This window comes from Camelus ferus, chromosome 11, assembly GCF_009834535.1.
Source record: "Camelus ferus isolate YT-003-E chromosome 11, BCGSAC_Cfer_1.0, whole genome shotgun sequence".
NCBI lineage: Eukaryota > Metazoa > Chordata > Mammalia > Artiodactyla > Camelidae > Camelus > Camelus ferus.
The window spans coordinates 40,529,002-40,555,936 of NC_045706.1; the positions used below are offsets into that span (position 1 = coordinate 40,529,002).

At 36.5% G+C, this 26,935-nt stretch overlaps 1 long non-coding RNA gene across 3 annotated transcripts in view; it reads right to left on the minus strand.

Annotated features, from left to right (window-relative positions):
* The window catches only part of LOC116667153, a 47,861-nt gene that overhangs the window by 13,277 nt on the left and 7,649 nt on the right, over positions 1-26,935 (minus strand). For 2 of the 3 annotated variants that reach the window (XR_004323933.1, XR_004323935.1), the window contains exon 3: positions 8,997-9,064. This is a non-coding gene — a long non-coding RNA (uncharacterized LOC116667153). Of the gene's footprint in view, positions 1-5,730; positions 5,889-8,996; positions 9,065-26,935 lie in introns of all 3 variants that reach the window. The other variant, XR_004323934.1, reaches the window with a different exon arrangement.

Sequence of the window (26,935 nt, forward strand, 5' to 3'; positions counted from 1 at the left end):
GCAAAAGCTTCTAAGTTTAAGTAAGTCCCATTTGTTTATTTTTGCTCTTATTTATATTGCCTGGGTAGACTGCCCTAGGAGAATGTTGCTAAGATTTATGTCAGAGAATGCTTTGCCTATGTTTTCTTCTAGGAGATTTATTGTGTCTTGTCTTATATTTAACTCTTTAAGCCATTTTGAGTTTATCTTTGTGCATTTACATGCTGCTATCCAGTTTTCCCACTACCACTTGCTGAAGAGACCATCTTTTCTCCATCGTATACTCATGCCTCCTTTGGTGAAGATTAATTGACCGTAGATCTATGGGTTTATTTCTAGGCTCACTGTTCTGTTCCATTGATCCATATGTTGTTTTTATGCCAATAACATGCTGTTTTGATGACTGTAACTCTGTAGTATTGTCTGAAGTCTGGAAGGGTTATTCCTCCAGCTTCATTCTTTTTCTTCAATATCGCCTTGCAATTCTGGGTCTTCTGTGATTCCATATAAATTTTAGGATTGTTTGTTCCAGTTCTGTGAAAAATGTCCTGGGTAATTTGTTAGGGATCGCATTAAGTGTGTTGATAGCCTTGGGCAGTATGGCCATTTTAACGATATTGATTCTTCCAATTCAAGGGCAGGGGTATCTTTCCATTTCCTTCAGTCATCTTTAATTTCCTTAATCAGTGTTTTGTAGTTCTCCAAGTATAAGGCTTTCATTCACCTTCTTGGTCAGATTTATTCCTAAGTATTTAATTTTTGGGGATGCGATTTTAGAAGGGATTGTTTCTTTACTTTCTTTTCTGGTTGATTCATTGTTAGTATAAAGAAATGCAACTGATTTTTGTAGGTTAATCTAGTGTTCTGCTACCTTGCTGAGTTCTTTTATCAGTTCCAGTAGTTTTTGGGTGGAGCTTTTAGGGTTTTCTATATATGTAATCATGTCATCCACATATAGTGACAGTTTTACCTCTTCTCTTCCAATTTGGGTCCCTTTTATCTCTTTTTCTTGCCTGACTGCTGTGGCTAGGACTTCCAGAAGTATGTTGAATAGAAGTTATGAGAGTGGGCATCCTTGTCTTGTTCCAGATTTTAGGGGAAAGGCTTACTGTTTTTCACCATTGAGTAGTATGTTGGCTGTGGGTTTGTCATAAATAGCTTTTATTATATTGAGATAGATATGTTCCCTCTATACACAGTTTTGTAAGAGTTTTCATCATAAATGGTTGTTGAATTTTATCAAATGCTTTTTATGCATCTATTGAGATGATCATGTAATTTTTGTCCTTTGTTTTGTTGATGTGGTGTATCACATTCATTTGCATATGTTGAACCATCCTTGTGTCCCTGGGATGAATCCAACTTGACGATGGTGTATGTTCTTTTTAATGTGCTGCTAGATTCTGTTAGCTAATATTTTGTTGAGTATTTATGCATCTATGTTCATCAGTGATATTGGCCTACAATTTTCTTTTTCGGTAGTGTCTTTGTCTGGTTTTGATATCAGGGTGATGGTGGCTTCATAGAATGAGTTTGGGAGTACTCAGTCTTGGAAGATTTTGAGAAGGACCTGTATGAGTTCTTTGTATGTTTGGTAGAATTCCCCAGTGAAGCCATCTGGTCCTGGACTTTTGCTTACAGGGAGGGTTTTTATGCTAATTCTATTTCATTTCTAGTGATCAGTCTATTCAAGTGGTCTATTTCTTCTTGATTCAGTCTTGGTGGAATGTGTGTTTCCAGAAACTTGTCCACTTCTTCTGGGTTGTCCAATTTGTTTCCAGTTGTTCATAGTATTGTCTTTGTATTTCTGTGGTATTGGTTGTAATTTCTCCATTTTATTTTCCTACTTTATTTGTGTTTTCTCTTTTCTTCTTGGTGAGCCTGGCTAGAGGTTTGTCAATTTTGTTTATTCTTTCCAACAACCAGTTCTTGGTTTGTTTGATTTTTTTTCTATCTTTTAAAATCACTGTTTCATTTATTTCCTCCCTGATCTTTATTATTTCCTTCCTTCTCCTAGCTTTAGGTTTTGTTTGCTTTTCTTTTTCTAATTCCTTTAGGTGATAGGTTAGGTTGCTTACTTGAGATTGTTGTTCTTTTTGGGGGAAGGCTTGTACCACTATGAACTTCTGTCTCAGGACTACTTCTGCTGCATCCCATAGATTTTGTGTGGTTGTGTTTTCATTGTCATTTGTCTCAAAGTATTTTTTAATTTCTTCTTTGATTTCATCATTGACCCATTGGTATTTTAGTAGCATGTTGTTTAATCTCCATACTGTAGTTTTTTTCTCCTTTGTTTTTCTGTGGTTGATTTCTAGTTTCATGGCACTGTGGTCTGAAAAGATGCTTGAAGTAATTTCCACTTAAATTTGTTGAGACTTCTTTTATGCCTGAGTACATGATCTATTTTTCTCTCCTAGAGAATGTTCCATGTGCACTCGACAAGAATGTATATTCTGGTTTTTTTTGGAATGTAATTTCCTAAAAATATCAACCAAATCCCACTGTTCTATTGTGTCATTTAGTTTCTCCATTGCCTTATTGATTTTCTGTCTGGAAGATCTGTCCAGTGACGTTCATGGGATGTTAAAGTCTCCTACTGTAATTGTGTTCCCATCAGTTTCTCCCTTTATACATGTTAATATTTGCTTTATGTATTTAGGTGCTCCTATATTGGATGAATACATGTTAACAAGTGTAATATTCTCATCTCGTATTGTTCCTTTAATCATTATATAGTGTCCTTTATCTTTATGGCCTTTGTTTTAAAGTTTATTTTGTCTGAAATCAGTATTGCTACTCCTGCTTTCTTGTCATTTCTATTTGCATGAAGTATCTTTTCCATCTTCTCACTTTCAATCTATGTGTGTCCTCCTTAAAATGAGTCTCTTGTATGCAGCATATTGTAGGTTCTTGTTTTATTATGCAGTCTGTCACTCTGTCTTTTGATTGGAGCATTTAGTCTGACATTCCAGTAATTATTGATAGATATTTGGTTGTTGCCATTTTGAACTTTGTTCCAGTTTGGTATTTGGTATTTGGTATTTCCTCTTTGTTTCTTTTTTTCTTTTGTATTATCTTGGTTTCTTTTTGGTTTTTGTGACTCTATTGAATGCTATTGATTTGTGGTTGCCCTGTTTTTCAATTATATTGACCCATTACTGTATCTGTTTGCTTTAAACTGAGTCATACAAGCTCAAACACATCCTAAAAAGAACCAAAAAAATATGTATATATTTTCTTGCTCCCCTCTCCCACCTTTAATGATTTTGATGCCCTCTCTTACATCTTCATGTTTATTCTGTAGCAACTGATTATAGTTATCACCTTTCCAATTATGGTTTTCTCCTTTCTATAGCATCCTGCTTTTCTGTTTAGAGTAGACTTTTCAATATTTCTTTTAGCATAGGTTTATTTCTACTGAATTCTTTTAGTTTTTGCTTGTCTGAAATTCTTTATATCTCCTTCTATTTTAAAGGATAGGCCCTAGGTTGTAGCTTTTTCTCACTCAGGACTTTGAATATATCTTGCCACTCCCTTCTGGTCAGCAGTGTTTGTGTAGAGAAATCAGTTGAAAGCTTATGGAGGTTCCCTTGTAACTAACTCTTTGTTTTTCTCTTGCTGCATTTAGAATCATTTCTTTGTCTTTAACCTTGGGTATCTTCATTATAATATGTCTTGGTGTAGGTCTGTTTGGGTTCTCTCATTGGGGACCTTCTGTGCTTCCTGAACTTGGATATCTGTTTCCTTCTTTAGGTTTATAATTTCTTCAAATACGTTTTCAACCCCCTTTGCTCTTTTTTCTCCTGGGACCTCTGTTATGTGTAGGTTGGCATGTTTTATATTATCCCATAGGTCCCTTAAAATTGCTTTCATTGGTTCTTACTTGCTTTCCTGTCTGTTGTTCTAATTGGATCCAAAGTTACTTATTTGTTCCTCTGCATTGCCTCCTTTAGTGTAGCTTTTATCTTAGCCATTGAGTTTTGTTTTTAATTGGCTCTTAATAGTTTCAAATTCATTTTAAAGTATTCCCTGTCTCTATTCATAGTCTCTTTTAGTTCCTTCAGTGCATTGATCACTGCCTTTTTGAAGTCATGATCCAGTAGACTGTTGAGGTCTTTTTCATTGTTATTTTAGGGGATTTCTTTTGTTCTTTAAATTGGGGGTAGTTCCTCTGCTTCATTTTTCTTGTATCTCTCTGGCACTATGGATTATGAAGTATCAGTTAGCTACTGTGGTACTTGAAGGGATTTTTTTTAAAAAGATGTAGACAGTGTAGATTGTGCACCCCTAATAATTTTGTCCTGAGATCTGTTTTTAGTATGGATGGTTGCCACATCTTTCTTCTGTGTGTGTTGGCTGTTATCCCTTTGTTTGGGGTGTGGCTGGCGTTTTAGGGACTAGAGCCTGCCTTGGCTATTGAGCAGGGCCTCCTTTTTGTTGTATGGTTGCCACAGCCCTGAGAGGAGCCAGGTTTGTTCCTCTTTTGTTGAAATGGAGGCCTCCAGACCCATTTCTGAGCTGTGCTGTGTAGTAGGCGTGGTTGGAGCACTTTAAGTACTGTTTGTTGTTTCTGCCCTTGTCGCCGCTTTAGCCACAGGGATGTCAGTGCACTGCTCTGGTGTTCCCCAGGTTTTCTGCCCTCAGAGATACCAATGCAGTCGCACACGTGGTTCATGGTGCACTACTGGGTCAGCTCCATCCCCAGCACCAAACGCTGCTCCTGCACTCACCACACTTGAGCATCTTAAAGACCTGCACTGAGGCCCCCAGCCCTCAGTGACTGTGCGTCTGTGCTACCGGGTCAGTGCCATCGCCAGTGTACTCGCCCTACTGCGCAACCTCTGCTTACTTCTTCCAGAGGCCTGCAGGTTGCGCCACCAGGTCAGCACCTTTCCCAGCACAGTGTCTGCACGTGGTAGGCAGGTTCACAGAAGACGACCCAGCAGCCCTCACCACCACTGTGTGTCAGAACTCCACTCCTTGTTCATTTTTTTTAGAGGTGCAGGTCTACAAAGGCACCCACAGACCAAAACACTCCCCACTGCCCGGGGCTGTAAACAGATTTCAGTCCCTCCTATGAAGTTGCGGAGCCCCTGGGTACAGATTCAGGTTTCAACCCCATCTCAGCCTGGGAGCTGCACACCACCATCCTCTCCTTTTTCCCTATCCTTCCTTTCTCTTTTTCTCCGTTCTCTTTCTCCCCTTCCCTTCTATTTCTTTCCTTCTCTCTTTCTCCTCTTTCTGCCCTTCCCTTTCTTTTCTTTCTCTTTTTCTTCCCTTCCTTCCTTTCTCTCTGTTCTCCCCTTTATCTTCTTCCTTTCTCTCCATTTTCTCTTCTTCCCCCTTTTCTTTACTCCACTTTCCCTTTCCCTCCCTTCCTTCTTTCTAATGGGGGACCCAGGCTATTCTGTACACACTCCCAGCCACAGCACACTCCAGGCCCGAGGTTGCTTCTGCACAGTCAAGTCCCAGTCCTCCACCCAGGTAGGGCAGCCAAGTCTTGGACTACCTGCACAGATTCAAGTCTAGGGCTGGGTGTCACAGGGACCCTTTGTGCTGTTTCACTTAGTTCTGTTGGCCAAGGGCTGCTCTACACAGATCAAGCCTTGGAGGTCCCCCTTCTATCCCTGCTGACCTCTCTGTTGGAGAGGGGTAGACCCATTATAAGAGTGCTATTCCTCCTTTGCCATTCCCTCCCAGCAGGACAGATCCTGCACTAATTTCTTTTTTTTTTTTTTCCCCTCTCCCTACCAGATTTGTGAGGAATGTTGTCTTTTGAAAAGGCGATGTTCTGTCAAAGCTCAGCCGGTGTTCTGAGTTAATGGGTGGGTCTGTGGATATTTCTTGGTGTATTCATAGGAGTGGGTGAGCTAAGAGCACCCTTCTACTGCACCATCTTGTCTGCTCCTCTGTGAAATATTAATGAAATAAAAAGGGAAAATACATTGAAAATACTAAATTATGTTCTTGTTCAGGCAATCTCCCTCCAAAAATAAGGCATGCAAAATATACCGTACAGTATACATCTGTATAACTTACAGCAAAAGTAAAAAGAGAAGCAATATTGTACAGAATTGTGGGAAATTGAGTAAAATTCATAACATTTGTGAATTATGACATTTTAATCTTTCAGGTTTACCTGTCCCTTAGAGTTTAATATAAAAATGAAATAATCTGAAGGTATAAATCGGTGAAAAACAAGACTAATCAAAGAGGATCATCAAGGAACCTAGTGTAACTGTGTAATAAAATGTCAAAATACGTACCTGTGGAACTTAAAGACAGGTAGATGTTTCCAATGCCAAATAGTATAAAGTACAGTGTAAAATAAAATGGACCTTATGCAATTTTACTTTTTATTGTGGCAATATATATATAACAAAATTTACCATGTTAACCATTTTAAGTGCTAAATTAGATACATTCACATTATTGTGCAGGCATCACCACCATCCATTTCCAGAAATTTCATCATCCCAGACAGAAACTACCCATTAGACAATAACTTCCTGTTCTCCCTTCTGTTGAGACCCTGATAATATCTATTATGATTATGCTTCATGTCTTTGACTTTGCTTAGTCTAAGTACCTCTTATAAATTGAATCATATATTTGTCCTTTTGTTTCTGTCTTGTTTCATTTAGCACAACGTTATCAATGTCCTTCCATACTGTAGTATTATAAGAATTTCTCACTTTTGAAGCTGAATAATATTTTTTGTATATGCCATGTTTTGTTTATCTGTCAGTGGACATTTAGGTTGTTTCCATGTTGTGGCTCTTGTGAATAATGCTGCTAAGAATTAGTGTACAAGTATCTGAGTTCCTGCTTTCAGTTTGTTTGAGTACATACCTAAAAGTGGAATCACTGGATCATACGGTAATTCTATGTTTCATTCTCTGATGAGCCATCATACTGTTTTCTACAGTGACTGCACCATTTTATATTCATGTCAGCAGTGCACTAGTGTCCCAGGTTCCCTGAGTTCTCACCAAAACTTAGTTTTCTCTTTTTTTTGACAGTAGTCATCCTAATGTGTGTGAAGTCGTATTTCATTGTGGTTTTGATTTGCATTTCCTTAATGACTAGTGATATTGAGCATCTGTTCACATGCTTATTGGCCAGTTATATGTCTTCCTTGGAGAGATTATATTCAAGTCTTTTGCCTATTTTTCAATTGGGCTGTTTGATTTTTGTTGTTGAGTAGTTAAGATTTCTTTATTCTGGGTTATTAACCCCTCCCATTCTGTTGTTTTTTCACTTTCTTGATAACAGCCTTTGAGGCACAAAAATTTTAAATTCTTATGAAGTCTAATTCATCTATGATTTAAAAGTGAACATACTGACAGAAATGGACATAGACAAACCACACACACACACAAATAGGCTATCAATGAAATATGGGAAATGTTAATTATAAAATGGTATAGGTTATCATTCTTTCCCTGAAGTAGAGTTTGAATAAGAAGGCAAATAATCAGAATCAGGGTTTATGAAATCAAAAGTAAGCAAGTTTATTACTTGATTCTAATGACCCAGTTTAGCAAACCGTGATAGTCTTTTTTGCCTATTCCATTCTACAGAAGATATTCACGTATAAAGGGCTATGGAATCTTTTCCACAGATAGCACCATTTATTGCGGGAAGGAAGATAAAATGTTCGGTTTTATATACATTATCAATTAATGTCAACACTAGTCCTTTGGTCTTTTCTAGGTCTGTATAAAAGTTACCACAAATCTGAAACTTGTGTAAGATTCTAGTAAGATTCTATTCAGTTTGTCTCTCTCATGTCAAAACCATCAACTTTATATTACATGAAGAAATTTTAGAGAAGCTCTCCACAGATTTCTGCAAGAGACTACCAAAGATATCACCCCTGTGGATCAACCAGCTATGACTGGTGAGTTCAGTAGGCATAATTCTTATAAGCCTTTGTGCTCTAAAGAAACTAAAAACTTTATAGTGTAACCCCCTACTATAGGATATATTATATCTTCCCTTAAGATATAATTAAAAATGCAAAGACTCAGCTTTCTTGGAAGGAAAAATTTGCATTTGGATAGTTAAAATTATCACAAAAATCTAACCCAGAGGCTTTAAATACCATTTAGCAAATGGACACATCTGAATTTTATAAAGTGAACTTGTATATGCTTCAAGACACATTATGAATATTTTATAGTAAAGGTAGAATAAGGGATAGTGCATTAATCAAGGATATTTTATTGTCTAAATGCTTCCATGACAGGCTGCATAACACTGTAAGTACATATTATGTGCTCCAAGCTGTTTCAACAGTAATATAATACTTCTACCACTGAACTCTTCACTGCGTAACAAATGTTATAAGCATTACAAGAAACAAAATCATCTGCAGGCTGTCTGCCCATTTCAGTGGAGTTTTAAAAAAATTTACTTTCTTATTTTATGAGCAGAGGGCTCTGCAAGCCAAGTGACTTACTGATCATTCATGTCTCAATCTCAAAGTCAGAGTAATAAATGCTGCCCAGCGTGACTAATGATTTTGCAATACGGAGATTAGTTTACCATTGTATTGAGAGGTTATTTCATTCCCATATGCCTAATCTAAGCTCTCACTTTAAAAAAAATTATGTTGTAAGTTGGTCCTTAGATTTTTTTAAAAGAATATTAGAGACACTCTATGGGTCCACTCGGGCAACAATACGCAACATCATTGCTAGAATGAGAGCTTGAAAGGGAACTTTTTAAGATAAAAATTAAATTTTTCTTCAGACTGTAATTTCACATATGTTCTTAGGGTTAATGTGCTCTTTATTTAAAATCAGGCAAAATCCTTCAGCCCATTTATTCATGTAACAGAGATGCAGAAAATAATATCTTTATTGGGATTTGGAGAGCACAGCTGTGTGATTTCTTAGCTTTTTCTCCTTGGGTTACTATGGTTTTTAAATAGAAATGTAAGTAGAACTTATTCTGTTATCAGTCATATGACATAATAAAAAGTGGTTACCTGTATTTGGTTTGGCACTTACGTTTAAGCAGGAATCTCAGATGGCATGGTTAATAACTTCTAGCTGATATCCTTTATTCCTGGTGCACACTGTAGGATAAAGATACACACATAGATGACAAGGAGTATAAAAAAAAAAGCTGACTTGGTGTTTGGGGTGAAAGTATTATCTGTGCTTTGATTTTTCTCTGTTGCTTTTAAGAGAATTTGAGGTTTAACAGGCTAGCATGAACAGTTTTATCAGATATTCAGAAATAGAAAAATGTTTCTGATACAATTATTACAAACACAAAGATGCAGCAGACTGAAAGAAAACGAGAGGCAAAAAGTTTGAGGTTGGAGTCTGAACTGAAATAGCTTTTGTACCTACTTGATGAGATTAGAATTCAGTTGTCAGTATTAGACTTTGTAAGGTCCAACTATCTGAATTATTGGCTCTATTAATTACACATTTTACTAAGTTTTCTGGCATGTATACACCAATCCATTACATGTTTTTAACCAATGCTGCAATTTAGTGAATTTTATTGTATTTTTCCACAGACTTAATAATATTAAAAGAATTTCAAATGTATTGAGATCCAGAGAGAAAAATCAAAGTATTTGGTGGTTACCTGAATCTCTGGGGTCTCCAAAATACTCTGAATCCATTTTCTTCTTTTACCTCTACATTTTGTGTTGGCATGGCTTTTCCAGTGGTCATTATGATGTCTTCTAAAAATATAGTTACATTTTCTAATTTTGCTTTACACCAACCCAGTGTCTCCACAGATAGCAGAAAGAATTGTGAAATATGCAACTCTAATCATGGCATGGACTTGCACAAATCATGTCAGTAGCATCCAGCTACAAATTAAACAGCAGCTTTCTCTGACAACCCTAGTTAAAGTTGGTTCTTCCTTGTTCATATCTAGGCTAGAACTCTACTTATAGCACTTACTATAATTTATAATCATATGTATGATTATATACATGTATGTTTAAATATATACATGTATAAACACATATTTTTTCATATATATGGTTCTTTAAATAATTTTCTTCCTCCACCCCCAAACACACACACAAAGGGATTAATGAAAGCCAATTTCTATTTCATTTACCAGCACTCCATATATATTAAGAGAACAAAAATACTCAGTAACAAGTGTAGGTATAATAGAGCTGTTTCTCTATGAAATTAAATTAACTTTGTGTCAAGAGAAAGTATATCAAAAACAAGATTGGCCATAGTAATAAACACAATATTAAAAATTATTTGTTAATTTTGATCTTTCAAGAATAACATACACAGTTTGACTTTTATGAATCTTTAGCCTCCCAGGCAACAAATAATAAGCTTTGTTAAGTGACTTAATGCTAAGACTTTACTAAGGACTATGGAGAAAATAGATACCAGCCATAATCAATTTCATCAAGGAGATTACAGTCTCGCTAGGGAGACCAAATATAACACTTTGTGAGATGTTCACTGAACAACAGAAAAGCTCACATAAAGCTATACTGTATAGAAATGCCAAATATATAGTTAAGTTGCAAAGACAGGCTTCAGAGAAATACTTTTTCACTGTGTTAATACATTTGAGAAAATTCTTTTGGATGGATAATTTCCCTCACTGAAATCAGATAGATCTGTTTAAATCACAGTTAACTAAAACTGAAAGGAAATGGATATAGTCATATTTCCCTAAACTATGGACACAATTTAGTGTCAGGTATTCTTCTCTCAGGTTATGAAAGCCCTTAAGTACAAGTGGATTAAATTTAAAGAAGGCCAAGAGATTTTTAATTGGAGATTTTATAAAACATGTTAGTGGGGTCTCCAGGTTAAAGACTGTGATATAGAGAAATGCCTTTCCTCATGTATTACAATCCCCTTTACTTTTAGCCACTTTTCCCCCCATAATCTCTGCATGTCTCATGAATCTTAGTTCACCGTTTTGAACTTACTGATTTAAAAGTGAAAACAAATTAAAGTCAGATGAATGATTCCTTTACCTGTTATTTCTGTGTGCTTTGAATAATAGGAAATAAAAATCTCTTGCATGTCTCCTTTAAGTGTCCAGTTTATTGGGAAAAAAAAAATCTTGAAAGGATTTTTCAAAATCACTGGAAAAAAATGTAATATTCTCTTGTCATTTATTTATGCACTCTCTTATAGGATCTATGTATTTTTAAGGCTCCCATTATAGCAGATATAATTCACAAAGGTGAGTAACATTTACTAGATAGTTATTTGAATAGCCTTTTCACCCCCAGGGAAATCTTTCTGGTTCAATAGAAACAGCCTATGATTGAAAGAAAGACTTTGAATCTTGCTTTGACTAACAGTGTCACTATAGGTAAATCATTAATCTGTGTCTCAATTAATTTAACCTCATAGGAAAATGGTATCTCTCTTGAGCACAAAACAACTAAGTACACTGAAAAGCAAATTCAATGAAAGGAGTTAATGTGCTGTTACTACTATCATTATCATCTCTTCTTTAGATGTCAAGTGAACAGGAGATGGAGCTCAAAACAAGAGATGTAACAATCTTCAATCCATATTTGGCAAAGTTGAAGATAAGATATGTGTGTGTGTGTGTGTATGTATATATATATATATATATATATATATATATATATAGCCTTGTTAAAATACTGGGCAAATGAAACAAAACTTAATTCGTGTGAGTCAAGAAACAATGTGTCTAACACAACATTGTAAGCTGACTATACTGTTTCTTTTTTATATTTTTTTATCAAAGTATAGAAGAGCGTATTAATTCAGATTTACTAGAAAACAACTGGAAATTTTAAAACAAACTTTTAAAAAAATTTCATTAGTATCTCAAGTCTTTTTCTTTCGTTGAATTAACATTTAAAGAAAAACTAAGTGAATGGAAAATTTTGAGGAAATACTGATAATGTTAGATTGAAATTGGATATCAGATCCATGAAACAATGAAGCAAATGTCAGGGGAAAAGAATTTAAAGTATTCCTTTAAGTTAAAGTTAAGGAAAGCAGTCTCATGCTATTTAAAAAGTACAATTTTGTGTTTACAAAGGGTTTCTGCAGTTCCCAGCAACATCCTTGTTATTAGAGATACGAGAATATGCAAGACATCATGGACTTGTTTAGACACAGCTCTAGAAGCAGGCAGACCACGAGTTAAGCACACACACAAAGATGATCTGAAGGAACCCTAGATAATCCCCATATCTACTAAGAGGAAGAAAAATTAGAGGTAATTATAAATTACTGCCTTCTCTCCCCAGACTGCTGTAATCTCCCACCTGGCCTTTCCCACATTAATTTTTCTAAAATATAAATTAAACTGTATTACCCTTCTGCTTAAAAAAAATGTATTTAATAGTTCCTTCTGCTCATGACCTACAAGGCCTTGCATAATAAGGCTCTTATTTACAAATCCAAATTCATCTTATCCTGTTCTCTTTGTTCAGTATTTTTCATCCACATGGTCCTACCTTGAATTCATATGATTCATCAACCTAATTCAGCCAGAAGGCTTAGCACGTGCAGTTCCCTCTGCCTGGAATGTTTTTTCAACCACTCTTCTATGACCCTTTTAGATTTACTTCATAACAATTACCCTGGAGACATTTTAAAACAGTAACTGTAGCTCATGATTCTTTGAGTAAACAATTTTAGCTGGACTCAGCTAAGAAAGTTCTCCCAGTTTTGGCTGGATCATTCATTCAGCCCATTCAACTGTGTGCCATTAGGAGCTAGGAAGACTGACCTCTGATCCATGTGCTTTCTCACATTCTAGAAGCCTAGGCCAACTTGTTCATGTAATGAAAAGGCAGGGTACTCTGTGAGACAGAGGAGGGGTGGAGTGGGAGCATGCTCGGCCTCTTAAGGCCCTGCTCAGCGCAGGTGCAGCGTCACATTGACCACAGTGCAGGGGTCAAATCACATTACGTGGCAGCCTAGAGTGAAGGGAAGAAGGAATAGACTCCAGCTCCGGCTTTGGTGAGAGAAGCTACCACCTTACAAGGTTGCGGAAACAGAAAGGAGAATTGTGGCCATTTTTGCAGTTGACTACACTGTTGTAGGTGAGACCTCATCCTGTTTATTCTCTCTATACCATGTATCAGATGTGTCTCAAATCTGACGGGTTGTTATTTATCACTCACTATAGACTACAAGCTTTATGAGAGTAGAGTCTGCTCTTCCTTTTTTCAGAGTATATAGTCATGGGCTGGCATAATCCCTGACATGTAGTAGGCACTTAATTAGTATCTAAAATTTAAAAAAAATAAGGAAACTCTATGGAAGATTTCCTTTACACTTTTACAAATATAAAAGTCTTATTAAGGCTCAAATGTCTGTCATCTACTCACAGTCCCAGTAACTAGCAATAGCATTAAAATTTGTAACAGCAATGAAAGAAAGTTCTATGACAAACTGGACAAGAAACTTGTATCACTGGAACACATTACCTTACTAACAGAATGGAGATAACTTCACATTTGTTCTGTGCATTCAACGTGTCAGGCACTATGCTGATAAATTTGCTCACACTATCACCTGTCTGCAAAGCTAATAAGAGAACAGGATAAAAGTGACCTAAGGGAGGCAGCATGAAGTCTCTGCCCGGGTCATTGGTACTTGGGTTATCTGGCAGGAATCTACAAAAGGCTGGCACTTATAATAAGGTAGAGAGGAAATGCACAAAGAATTAATGCTAGCATGTGATTATCTAGGCCTCAATGAAACACAAGCTTGCTGTGTACTACAGATCCTGTTCATAAGGAACCTGCCTCAGTATAACACCAGAATTTTGGCCCTCTTCCCAAATACTGAAACACTCAAAATAGAATACACTTTAGAAGCCATTAGTATTTCAGGATGCTATATGCAGTTGAGATTTCATGAATTGCAATTTTCAGATGAACCACGGCATTAGAGTGTACTGAGAATTACATGCTATGACAGTTTCTCAGTAGTATTATTCCTTGAATCATACACCCCAAATTAAGTTTAATTGACAATGTCAACATACAGCTTGAATATGAAAAAATAATTATTTCAACTAATGGTAAAGTACAATAAGGTAAATTGACCTTGTTCTTATAAAAATGAAGTAAATGTTAAAATACTAATAATGTTCTTGTGAAGCACTGTGTTTTCAAAACTTTTTACACAATTAAAGCTCTTTGGCTACTGAAATTCAGGATTAAAGAGGTTAAATAACTCGCATGAAGTCTGCTGGGTTTAATTACAAATAAACTCAGTGGTCCCAGTGTCCTATGCTAGTTTCTGATCCAGTGGCAAATACAGAAAGACACTGACAAATAAAATCCATAGAATTGCTAAGCATGATGCTTAATAAATTGTATGATCCTTGGGAGTCTATTAAATTTCTGGTTTAACAGTCAATATATTAAAGAATACACTAGCCAAATGGTCTATAATTAAAATGTTAAAATACAATTTTGGTTAAGTTTTGTTTTATAATGATGTAAACATGCTCAATTTGTTTGTCCCAGGTTCATCAATACCCCTGCCTTCTCTAGATGCCTCATTCTTCAGTGTCTTTATGCTCAAATCATATTTATACAAGAATCATGTTTGCTAAAAACAAAATGAAAAATAGTTTTTCAAGGGGACGTAAGATGATCTTTCTTATGCTTCCTGTAATTCTATTTTAAAAATAAATATGTAAACACTTATAATGAGAAAAATATTTTGATAATCACAATGACAGACAACCTTCTCAGAGCAGTGCTCTTTTGGGATCATCAAGCTTTTGCTACTATCTCCCTCCATGTCTGCCAAGGAGGTAAGCTTTCCTTTTCTCTGCTGTGTCCTGGCCACTCTTGTTTACTGGTATGGACTGCACTGTGTCCCCCTAAAAGTCGTATGTTGAAGGCATAACCCCCCACTGCCTCTGAGTTAATAAGGCCGTTGAGTTAATGAGGCCCTTTGGGCTCGAGTCCAAACTGACTGGTGTCCTTATAAGAAGAAGGAATTTGGACACACGTGAGAAACACCAGGGATATGTGTGCAGAGAGAAGAGCCCATATGAAGACACAGCAAAAAGGTGACCATCTGCAAGCCAAGGACACATCTCAGGAGACCCCAAACTGCTGACACCTTGAGGTTGGACTGCCAGCCTCCAGGAATAAGAGAAAATAAATTTCTGTTGTTTAAGCCACCTGGGCTGTGGTAGTCTGTTACTGCAGCCCTAGCAAACTAATACATCCGCTTTCAAGTAAAAAAATATACATGTATCTCTAAGACCTGACAGAAGGCAGCTGGCTTCCATTATAGGAACAACAGTCATCCTCTGGCTGTGCTGCTTGACTCTTAACAGAGCTTGCAAAGTTGCCAGACTCTAGGAATGCACTTCTCCCCAGCCCTTTCTTCTTTGAAATGACTAATCAAAGGCTCCTCCACGTTCTCTTTACTCAGAATCTCCTTTCTGACTGTCTTCCTGACAGATGATCAGAAAAGCAGAGCTTGGATCTGAGTAGATCCTGCTACACGCTGCATGAACCTCTAAGATTTCTGCTGTCCCCTCGCACTGTGTCCAGACTCACTGTATCATGCTAACTTTCCACCCATGACTCCAGCACACACACTGTTTGGTAACTGGCCAAGATCTTGGTCCTACTCATTAGATGTGATCACCAGCATAGCAAAGGGACCATTAATGGTGTAGGAGACATGAGGCAGCACACGCATGCCTCAGCTGTACTGCTGGGGACTGGCAGTAACCCACGTGCAGTCTGATCCTTTTGCCTACCAGTAACACACTGCAAAAAGCTCATGTCTGACATCACTACAGCACATGCTTATACAGAATTTTAGTGACTGAAAAAAGTAGAAAATCATGTCAGTGCTGTAGCTTGGATACCAGGATGAATAAGGGATTGGTAAACTGTTCATGGTGCTCTCAGATCTGCATAGTTCTAGGCCAAGTTAACGGCAGGACAACGGTCAGATGTCTTTTACTCTGCTGTGCTTCTCCTTCACCTAGGAGGAGCTAGAGAGATGACATTAGAGTTTATTTTGTTGTTCTTTGATTTATATCGAGAACACCATGGTATTTTGAGAGAAATATAGTGTATTATATGTTGTCAAGGCACTTACTTGCCATTATATACCCCCTGGAAAAGAAGTAGGCACAACTGGCAATTTGAAAGACACGTTTGAGCCTATCTCACAAACACCGCAGACACACACGAGTCACGGATGTGCAGCCTATTTTTATAAAATGCTAACTTTGTGCGTAAAAGAACTTTTTCTCCAGAAACTGCGGCAAGATTCCTGGTCTAGATATGAACTAAAGCAGCATTAAAAGTGCTGGGGCTCCCCCTAATGATCATCAAGCCAATATTTTTTTTTTTTTTTTTGCTTTTACAAAACATATTTCTTCACACCTTTGGCAAATGGCATTAAACATGCTAATTGACTTGTCTCTCCTTTGCGCAAAATATTCCAATTCCCTGGTGGCCTGGGTTCAGAGTGTCCCATAGGGATGCTGATTGCAATTTGTTTAAACCTGAAATCCTCATGTTATCTCTCCAAAGCTGCTTCTCTGCCTGCATTCCCTTTCCTGGTAGATTTTACTCAGTCCCCAAAGCCAGCAGTTGGAAGTCATCTTAGTAGTGTCCTTCTCCTCCTAAATGCACATTTTGTCCCCTCATCCTAAGTTTGGATGCTTCTGTCCTGAGAGTCACCTGCGTCACTGATCTCAATAATCACGAGGTCCTCCACGCCTTTTTCCCTGCTTCGCTGTCATTCTCTGCTCCCACAGCTTTTCCTCCTCACTGCTGTCACGTGTTACTCTCATTTATCTTTTCACCTCTCTTCACGTCGGTACTCACTCAAAATAAATGTTTTGATACCTCCCTTTTGCCTACATGTAAAACCCTTAACCAATCATGATCTGATTTAAACTATTTTCCTGGTTACCACTGAAGAAAAAAGAGACTGGATCACCAAAGGCAACATCTGTTAGAATGATGAGAAATTATCTTCACTGGTTTCTCATTTTTTTCAAAATTCCTCATAAATTTTCTTGCTGTTGTAAAAGTGGCATCATCATGAGTGTCACAGACACTTTTCTAATGATAATGAAAGAATAAAACCTACTGGTTCAGAGGGAGATGAGACTGTATGCTTTTAGATCATGATGAATAGCAATTTTTTCCCCTTTAGTACCTTCTTGCACGGTATTATTCCAATTCAAGGCATGAATTACTCTCCTTTGTTAATTTCTATACCTTGTATTCTTCAAAATTCGGCTGATTTTTACACTTTAAAATAACATGTAGAGAATGTGTTACTTCTGCTTTACTAGCCCTTAAAGATTTAAAAGACCCAAGGACCATGTTTCACTGTCCTAGACTCATTTATCTCACATCATGATATCCATATTTAAATTATAAAAGTTTTGTAGTCACACAGAAGCCACAGGCAGACACTGGCAAAACATAGGATGGTTTATGTGCCCTCAGTATCTGGATGACACAGTGATAATCTCTCGTCTTTGCTTTGTGGACATTTGGCTTGCATTTCTCTCAGGTAGTACGTCCCTGGGTCTTATTTATATAATTATTATGACAAGTCCTTAGGTTCTATTTCAATTTAACTATTAAATGTCTTCATATTAAGCAATCAAAAGAAAAGCTTATTTACCTTAAAGAGATATTCTTAAACTCCAACTACTATTTTGGCATTATTGGTTTTAAAATACAGTAATAGTACACTGAAATTTACTCCTTGAACACCCCCCCACACAGAAACACACACAGCACTATTAATATTTCATACTTTTGGAAGAGAATGTGAGAAGCGATGTTGGGCAAATCATGAACACCCCTAAATATAAGGCAAGAGACGTAAGACCATAAATAGAAGGAATCTTTTGGAAAATTCATGGAAGTCTGAATAAGGGAAAGTTTTATCAAACAAAAATATTACTATGTTGATATTCAAGAACTTGCATTATAAAGATGATTTCTGGTTTTGGCTAAAATTTTTGTCCCTTTTGCACCAATCATGGATGTTTTTTCAGGTCTGCTGTGCTTGGACTTCAAGAGTGAGATCTGGAGAAGGATGATAACCAAAGCGCACAGCAGAGACTGACTAAGGAAGGGCTTTTCAATAGCCTGGAGAAAACAGGTTGTGCTACACTGTTGAGCGGTTTCATGCAAACACATTTTTTAAAAATAAATGATTAGATGTTTGATCAATCAGGATAAGTTTAGTTTTCTATATGATGTTCGTAGACTTTCCCTTCCTTTAGTACTGACTCCATCTCTCTCCTTCCCTTCCCCTGCCTCCTTTTCCTCTCTGCCTCCGCCCTCCTATTCCCTTCTCTCTCTTCATCTTCCTTCTCCTCCTTCTCTTCCACTCTCTTCTTCTCTCCGTTCCTCTCCCCACACACTCCCTCCTCCTCCTCTGTTCTTTCTACCTTCTTTCCTTTCTGCTATAGATTTTATTTGAGAATTAGGCCAATAATTTTACTTCCATTTATTTGGATAAAATGCTGACCTACGGATTTATTTATTCTCATACAACATAGCACTGCTTTTAACCATGTGAGCCACATATACTTGAGAAGATGCTTTCCCTGCTGCCAGGTATAGCAGTCTGCTTAGAAAGAGGCATATGAGGAGAAGGTAATGATAGCTGTTGATTCTTTTATCCAGTAACCCTTATGCAATATAAGACAGCAAAGAAAACTTGGAGATTATTATAATAGAAACTAGTAAATCATGCTAAGATATTTTGTCTTTGTATTATTTTACCCAAGGCTTAAATCATAAATCACTACATCTGTGGTGTAGTCAGTATACAGTTAATAAAAATATATAATATCAGAATAAAATGTCAATTCTTATAACTTTTAAAAAGAGTACTCAAAAAAGAAAATATAAGGATAGCCTCTAGATTGGTTCGACTGCATATTTAGCATCATTTGATGTTCCAAAATTAAAATTATAGCAATTATCGATAAATCAGTAACTGGTGGCTGTACCAGAACCGTGTGATTAATTAACTTGCTTCTTTGTTCTCCACCTGAGAACCAGAGTGCTTTTGACATTCCCTTGGCTATTGTTCTTTTTATGTTAAAAATGAAATATTTAGACTTAGCCTACTTTTTCAAGTTTTCATGTAAACAAAAATTGGTAGTTTTTCAAAATAACTGAAACATAATTAAAGAATTGGCTTGGAATGTTCAAAATCTGAAAAACCAAAGTTGATTGAACAACTGAAACTTTATTTCAAATGGCAGAGGGAGATCTAAATAATTTTTTTCCTTAATTTCCTGATCTTAAAGAGAAAGGATGTGCCCCAGTGAACCATTCTTTCTTTTTAAGATGAGAAACTGCTTCATAATAGAGTCTGCCTTCTCAGTCTGAAACAGTCCTAAGATTAGAAATTTTTAGTATAATGAACATCTTAAGAGTTCTGACCTCTTTGGAAAATGCAAAGGTGCTATTAACTGTGGGGAAAAAAATCATGTATGCATAATTTAACTGGTCATGTTACAGAAAAGTCCTCAATAGAGTAAAACACTTGAGGGACATAATAAGGGTATGGCAGCTGTACGTACCAAAGTAACACCATCAGGAGATGCTAATAACTCAAAGACAGAGCGTGGATAAGTAGTTTTACAAAAAAAAAAAACTTAATCATTTCATACCTGAAAAGCTGGTTTTGGTTACCTATTGCTATATAACAAACTATCTCACACCTTAGTGGCTTATAACACCATTTTATACTCTTCCATGAGAAAAAAAGAGTTGGAACAATGAAAGAAACAATTATATGCAGTTCTAATTCTATATGTACTTATAAAAATATCTGAAACTGTTCCCTCATGTCAATAGAGCATTTTGCAGATTTTCAACTATTTCCACAAACTTAGTAACACAAGCTATACATAGTAGACTTGTAAGATAAGGAAAGCAGGTACTAGGTGTCTGTTAATGTTTTATAAACGTAGGTCCTGATGCTCTGAGAATTTGTGACTTACCCTAAGTTAAACTTAGCTTTATGTTTGTATGGTTTGTTTAGTTCAGTCATCAAATATTTGAGATCACTGTATGTACCATCCTCACCACTGGAATCAGAATTGCGAAAAACAAAACAAAAGTTGAATGCCACTATGTAGGTCTTAAGTCTGCTCTTGGTGGTATGGAGAACAGTCAATACAGATGGACATATACAGATTATATGATATTTTAGAAAGTAGGAGGTCCTAGAACAGGGTAAGTGAGCCTGGATGTGTTAGGTGGGGCAAATTGCAAGGTTATTTAGAGTGGTCAGGATAGCCCTGCTGGAAATCCCAGAATTTGAGCAAAGATTTGTAGGATAGATAGAGCATGTGGAGGTATCTGGAGGTACCCGGAGGAAGAGCAGTCCAGGTGATGGAGCAGCCTGTGACCTGAGCCTGAGTGAAGAATGTGATGAGGCTGTCAAGGGACATTACAGTCAGCATTGATAGAGAAAAGTACATTTGAGGACAGTCATGGCAACGGAGGACAGAAATGTTAATGTTAGCCAAGATATGTAGGGCCTCAGGCTTTTTTAAATTAATTTTTAATGTCAAGGAATATATACCCTTCTTGAAATAAGGGGGAAAGGAAAATATTTGGGCTCATGGAACTTCGAGATGTCATGGTCAGCTGGGCCCAGGGGCTCAAATTATGCCATCTGTTTTTTCTTTTTCCCGTTTCCCTCTCTGATGACATTAAACTCTGCTTGTGCTATTTTGGGGTTGCTTTATAAAGCCTGAAGATGGTCACTAGCAGCAGTTGTGGCTACCAGTTTAAACCTCCAATAAAAGGAATTTGTTCCTGGTGATCATGTATCAATATAATTGAAGTACCTCCACTGACTCTGCTTAGTCATTTTCTCATCCCTTGAAACACTCACTGTTGGCAGTGCGATGCAGCACTACAATGTGACAAGCCTAGATTTTACCTAACAACTCCTACATCCTGGGTGAGAGGCTGAAGCTGATATCCACCAGAAACACACACAACTCATTCCGCAGTAGGTGAGTTTCCACAATAAAAGGAATGCTGGGAAGACCAGATGAATCTGTCAATCTGTACTTCAATTTCCCAGTCAATGGAGTGAAATCACATATGTCTTCTGATTCTAAATCTTGTCTTTTTTCCCATCTGCAAGGACATTATTATTGATACATATGTAACCCTCAGTACTCTCCAGGATTATATCTGTTGATATAACTGACTGGCTGTATACTTTCTTCATGACACAACGTTTCACAATCTCATGTGTCCACATCCTTTCTGAAGTCACACGCACAAGTAATGAGTATGTTGTCGCCAAATCGGGGAAATTCTCAGTTCAGACAGTGTAGACATAAATAGCACTAATCCCTTTCCTACACTTTCGAACAAGTACTCAGAATTGCACTCTATCCCTACAACAGAAATCTGAGTGTAGAACTAAATCCTTAGCAGATAAGATATACAAGATACAGCATTCTTTGAAAAAGTTATTCCAGATCCCCAGCCTTGAACTAAGACTGCACATGATAATGACTCTGTAGAGATCACACCTGTCCCTCGTAAGATGCAGGGCTTCATCACGTGACGATGGGCTGTGACAGGGCCAGGTCTTATGGTTACGTGGGTCACAGAAAGGGCCTTCAGTAGGTGTGTTCAGTAGGAGCTCTGGAGACCTGCAGGAATCTCGCTTTTCAAGTACATGTCTGGGCACTCTTGTCTCTATACTAATGGCTTTAGAGCATGGAGCTTTTAGAGTAAGAGCTTCAGTACTCCCTTGGATGGGACCCCAGATGAATATGGGCTATCTGAATTCAGCTCCATGGTATTTTTACAACTAGACATGTTAACTTTCTATAGGGAAAATTAGGAATATATCCTATGGAATTTACCTTAGGTAATAAGAGGGTTGTGGGAAATAATCTAAGTTGCTGCTGCTTGCAGAAATTTTGGTCCCTGCTTTGTTCTGTTTTCTCTGTGTGTATCAGAAAAGAAGAGTGAAATGAGGGCAATGCTGAGCTAATAAGTTTCAACTGGAAAACAATTATAAACAGCTAATTTGTTAGCTCAGAATCTGTTTATTCACTGAAACTGAAGACTAAAGTTGAAATTCAAAAGATTGAATCCCTTTCTCCTTTATACTCTATATCTTCCTAAATCATGTAAAACTAAATTTTCAGTTACCCCTTCAGTCTGAAACTTGAACCTCTGCAATGCTACTTTTTTAACAATGCCAAAAAAAATTGGTATTACAACTTTGTCATCATAATTTTGTCATAATAGACTCTGACTGAGGTCATTAACCTGTATTATTTCTGAATATAACAATGATGAACAATTTCAGGCAAGTAATTCTGAGGGGTAAATAAGAGGTCACATGATTCATTCACATTCACGCTGGGCCCTGAATTTATTCATGGAATCCTGAATCTTGGCGAATTCCAAAATATCCAGAGACTTCAGTGATTTCTTCCCCCTGCACGCTAATTCACTTTCAGGTGATTAAGACGGCATAGTGAAATACTTCAAAGTAACACTCTTCTAGTTGCTGGAGAGAGATTCATCAGTTTGCATTAAATCCAAGTGTATTTGGAATTGAGTCACTTTTTACCAGGAAAAAAAAAAAAAAAAACTCCCCCTTTGCAACAAATACTGAATACTTTGTTTTCTCAAGATCAGCACAATTGACATTTGGGGCTGGGTAATTCTTTGTTGTATGGGGCTGTCCTGTGCATTGCAATTTGTTTGGCAAGTTCCCTGAACTCAGTCCACTATGTGCTAATGTAACAACCCCCAGCAGCTCGTGTACACACACATACACACCCCACATACACATTCAATTGTGACAACCAAGCCTATCTCCAGACAGTAAGTTTTCTCCTGAGGAGATAGTCAACCCAGGTTGAGAACCATGGCTCTGAAATTATGGCTAATGTCATAAACAAAAGGTGCAGGTACACATTTTTCAACCTGAAAGTAAACTTAAATGTTATTTAGCCTATTAACCCTTCTATTACAGATGACTAGTTTAAATAACAGACAGGCTTACGGAACTGACTGAGGCCACACAGGGCTGGGATTTGAACCTAGCTTTCCCAGTGCTTTTCTAAATGTCTTGTCCACCGTAGGGAGAAGAGCAACATGGCACGGAAGCCAACGCTATTTCCTATTCATTGATGTAAGAAATTGTGCAAGTCACTCAAACTGATAGATATTTTGGTAGTTAATCCCTGTTTATATAAAAGTACTTAATTTTTTTAATGTATATAAACTTTCCTTGTGAAACTAAAATATTCAAATATGATGTTGGCTTTGGTTAAAACCCAAATATCAATGCATCAGATATTAATATAAAATAATAAAAATGAGGCTCACTTACTAGATAATCCGGGATATTGTGAAGTTACTTAATCATCTCTGTAAAGTCTCCCTTGCCGTGTGAGGCACCGTATACATAGGTTCTTGGGATTAGAATGTGGACATATTTGGGAACCATTATTCTGCCTGTCCCAGTTTTTATGTGGTATTTTTTCTTACCTACAGGAGAACTGAGACAGATATAATACCTCGGAAATGATCATTTTAATGACGTGATTTACTAAAACCTTATTACACTTAAAAAAAGATTTAGAAGGGAAAGTCTTGATTTTATCATGCAACGCACTGGACTTTTATATTAAGTCTGACTTTTTTAGAAATATTATTTTAATGGTTTAAGCCAGTCAAGAAAATAAGCTCTGTCTGTTTATACAGGAAGTACACTCTGGTCTTTTATTTCTCTCAAGCCTGAGTATATATTAATTACTGAATTGGTTCTTGATCTTTGTGTAATGGCTTTGTAGGATAGTTTGAAATTCTGTAGTCTGAAAGTATCTTTACATAGCTAAAAAAAAACTTTGCTGAATGTTTTTATCTGAGGATTTTTCACTAAAAGAAACAAAATCTTTTTTTAGAAAGAAACATGCTGTCCAAATACACATAGCCACGTACCCCTAAAGAGATGTAAAAATTATAGCAAAATTGTTCTTTAATTTTAACTAAATGCCTTTGATGTTAACTTACAAAACTCCCAGCATATTACCTGACTAATAGGAAACTTTTAAGACATGGTAAATTAATAACTTACACATAAATGTTCAAGCCAATTGAAACTATTCTTAAATTCACTGTATAATATTTTGCCCATGTAGATGGGATATAATTATAATGATAATATAATACTGAATTACTTTCTCTCAAAATGCTCTTTTATCACTATCACAAATATATACTCTGAAATTTTTAAATGACTACTTTTATTTAAATAAAAAATTTGTCTTTTTCATTTTTTAAATTAAAATGACTGATATATAGAAAAAAAGCACAAATTATAAGCATAGCTCAGTGGGATGAGACAAAATGACACCTGTATAAACAACACACAGGTCTTCAAATAGACTATTAGAGCCTCTCAAAAGCCCCCTCATATCCCCTTTCATTCACTGCCCCTGTCAACTTTTCAAAGTTAACTAATATCTTGGCTTCTAAACCCAAAATTAGTTTTTCCTATTGAGTTTTATGTAAGTGGAATCATGCAATGTGATCTCTTTTGGCTTCTTTGACTCACATTATGTTTGTGTGATTTATCCATGTTTCTACAATGTAGCTCTAGTTTGATCATTTTCATTACAGTAGAGCATTGCATTATATAGACACATGTTTATTTTGGTAAATGGCTTAACAGACTTTTCATTAAAACACTGCTGCTAAATGAGTCTACTCAAACAATGGATATAAGAGCAAAAATAAACAAATGGGACCTACTTAAACTCAAGCTTTTGCACAGCAAAGGAAACCATAAGCAAAATAAAATGACAACCAATGGAATAGGAGAAAATGTTTGCAAATGATGCGACTGACAAAGGCTTAATTTCCATAATATATAAGCAACTCATACAAATCAATGACAAAAAACAAACAACCCAATCCAAAAATGGGCAGAAGACCTAAACAAGCAATTCTCCAATGAAGACATACAAATGGCCAATAGGCACATGAAAAAATGCTCAGTATCACTAATTATCAGAGAAATGCAAATCAAAACTACAATGAGGTATCTATCACCTGACACCAGTCAGAATGGCCATCATCCAGAAGTCCAAGAATGATAAATGCTGGAGAGGGTGTGGGGAAAAGGTAACCCTCCTACACTGTTGATGGGAATGTAGGTTGGTGCAACCACTATGGAAATGGAAATTTCTCAAAAAACTAAAAATAGACTTACCCTATGATCCAGCAATCCCACTTCTGGGTATATCTGGAGGGAACTCTAATTCAAAAAGATACATGCAGCACAATGTTCACAGTAGCACTATATACAATAGACAACACATGGAAGCAACCTAAATGTCCATCAACAGATGACTAGATAAAGAAGTTCTGATATATTTATACAATGGAATACTACTCTGCCATAAAAAAGAATAAAATGCCATTTGCAGCAACATGGTTGGACCTAGAGATCGTCATTCTAAGCGAAGCCAGGAAGAGAAAGAAAGATACTATATGATATCACTCATATGTGGTATCTGGGGAAAAAAAGGGGGGGGGGGACACCATGAACTCATTTACAAAACAGAAACAGGCTCACAGACTTAGTAAACAATCTTACGCTTACCAGGGAAAGGGGGTGGGAGGGGATAAATTTGGAAGTTTGAGATTTACAAATGTTAGCCACTATATATAAACATAGATTTTTTAAAAGGTTCTTTTGTATAGCACATGGAACTATGTTCAATATCTTGTAATAACCTTTAATGGAAAAAAATGAAAACAAATACATGTATGTATATGCATGACTGGGATCTTGTGTTGTACACCAGAGAAAGACACATTATAACTGACTGTACTTCAATTTAAAAAAGTTAAAAAAAAACAACACTGCTGCTAAGTGAAAAATTATTAAGGGAAAATAAATTTCTATTAAGTTGTATTAAGTTGTATCTTGATGTATTCTCCTCTAATTCAAAATATCCAAAATAATTATATGTACATATTAATAAAAGTCAGTTTATATATGTATTTTAGAATGTGGGAAGTATTTTGAAAGGAATAAACATGGAGGCATGATAGAGAGTAGTAGAAATGAGTAGACCATTTCAGATAGGGTGGTAACTTCCTTGAAGCTGACATTTAACCTGGGATCTGAGCAGTGATAAGGTCCAGATATTCAAAGGTGGAGATCAAAAGAAAGTGAACAAATGGGTCCTATATTCAGAAAAGGACTTGGAAAGCTGAGGCAATCAAAATAACCCCCAATATCTGTACTTTGATGAAATCTGCCTAGCTAATTTTGATCTCATGTACATTGAGGCAATTCTCTGTGGGTCTTAAACATTTCTGCAAATTTTCAGAATAGGGGCACCAACTGGCCTTTTATTCTAGACAATTTTTCAAGAATGTTTATGTTAGAATGGAACATAGAGATAGCCAGTACTTAATTCAGATAAGGCTCTCATGGTGCCTACTCTCAGCAAAGTTAAATCTGACATTATATTTTGACTTATCATCTATTGAATAACCACCACCAGCATCAATTTATTTGATTGATACATGTAAGAGTCTAGTTTATGGCCTTGGAAACTGTACCCAAGGGCATTCTCTTCTGTATTGTAGTATCACTGATTCTATGGTTATTTACCCCTCCATAGTTAAGCTTAGTTACATGCATTTCACTCCACATTTTGTACATATTTTAATTTATCTGAGTTTATTACCACATTGCTTTGTGAAATCTGTCTCAGTAGTTTTCCAAAGACAATTAGAAAAACAAATTTAAATTATTAATAAATACTGAAAGAATAAAATTCTCTCTCTCTCTGGGTGGTCCTCTTCTTTTTTAACAACAGTATGAATCCATCTTTTACCAATCTGTCTTTTCTAAGGCAACTTGACACTATTTACCAATACTTCATT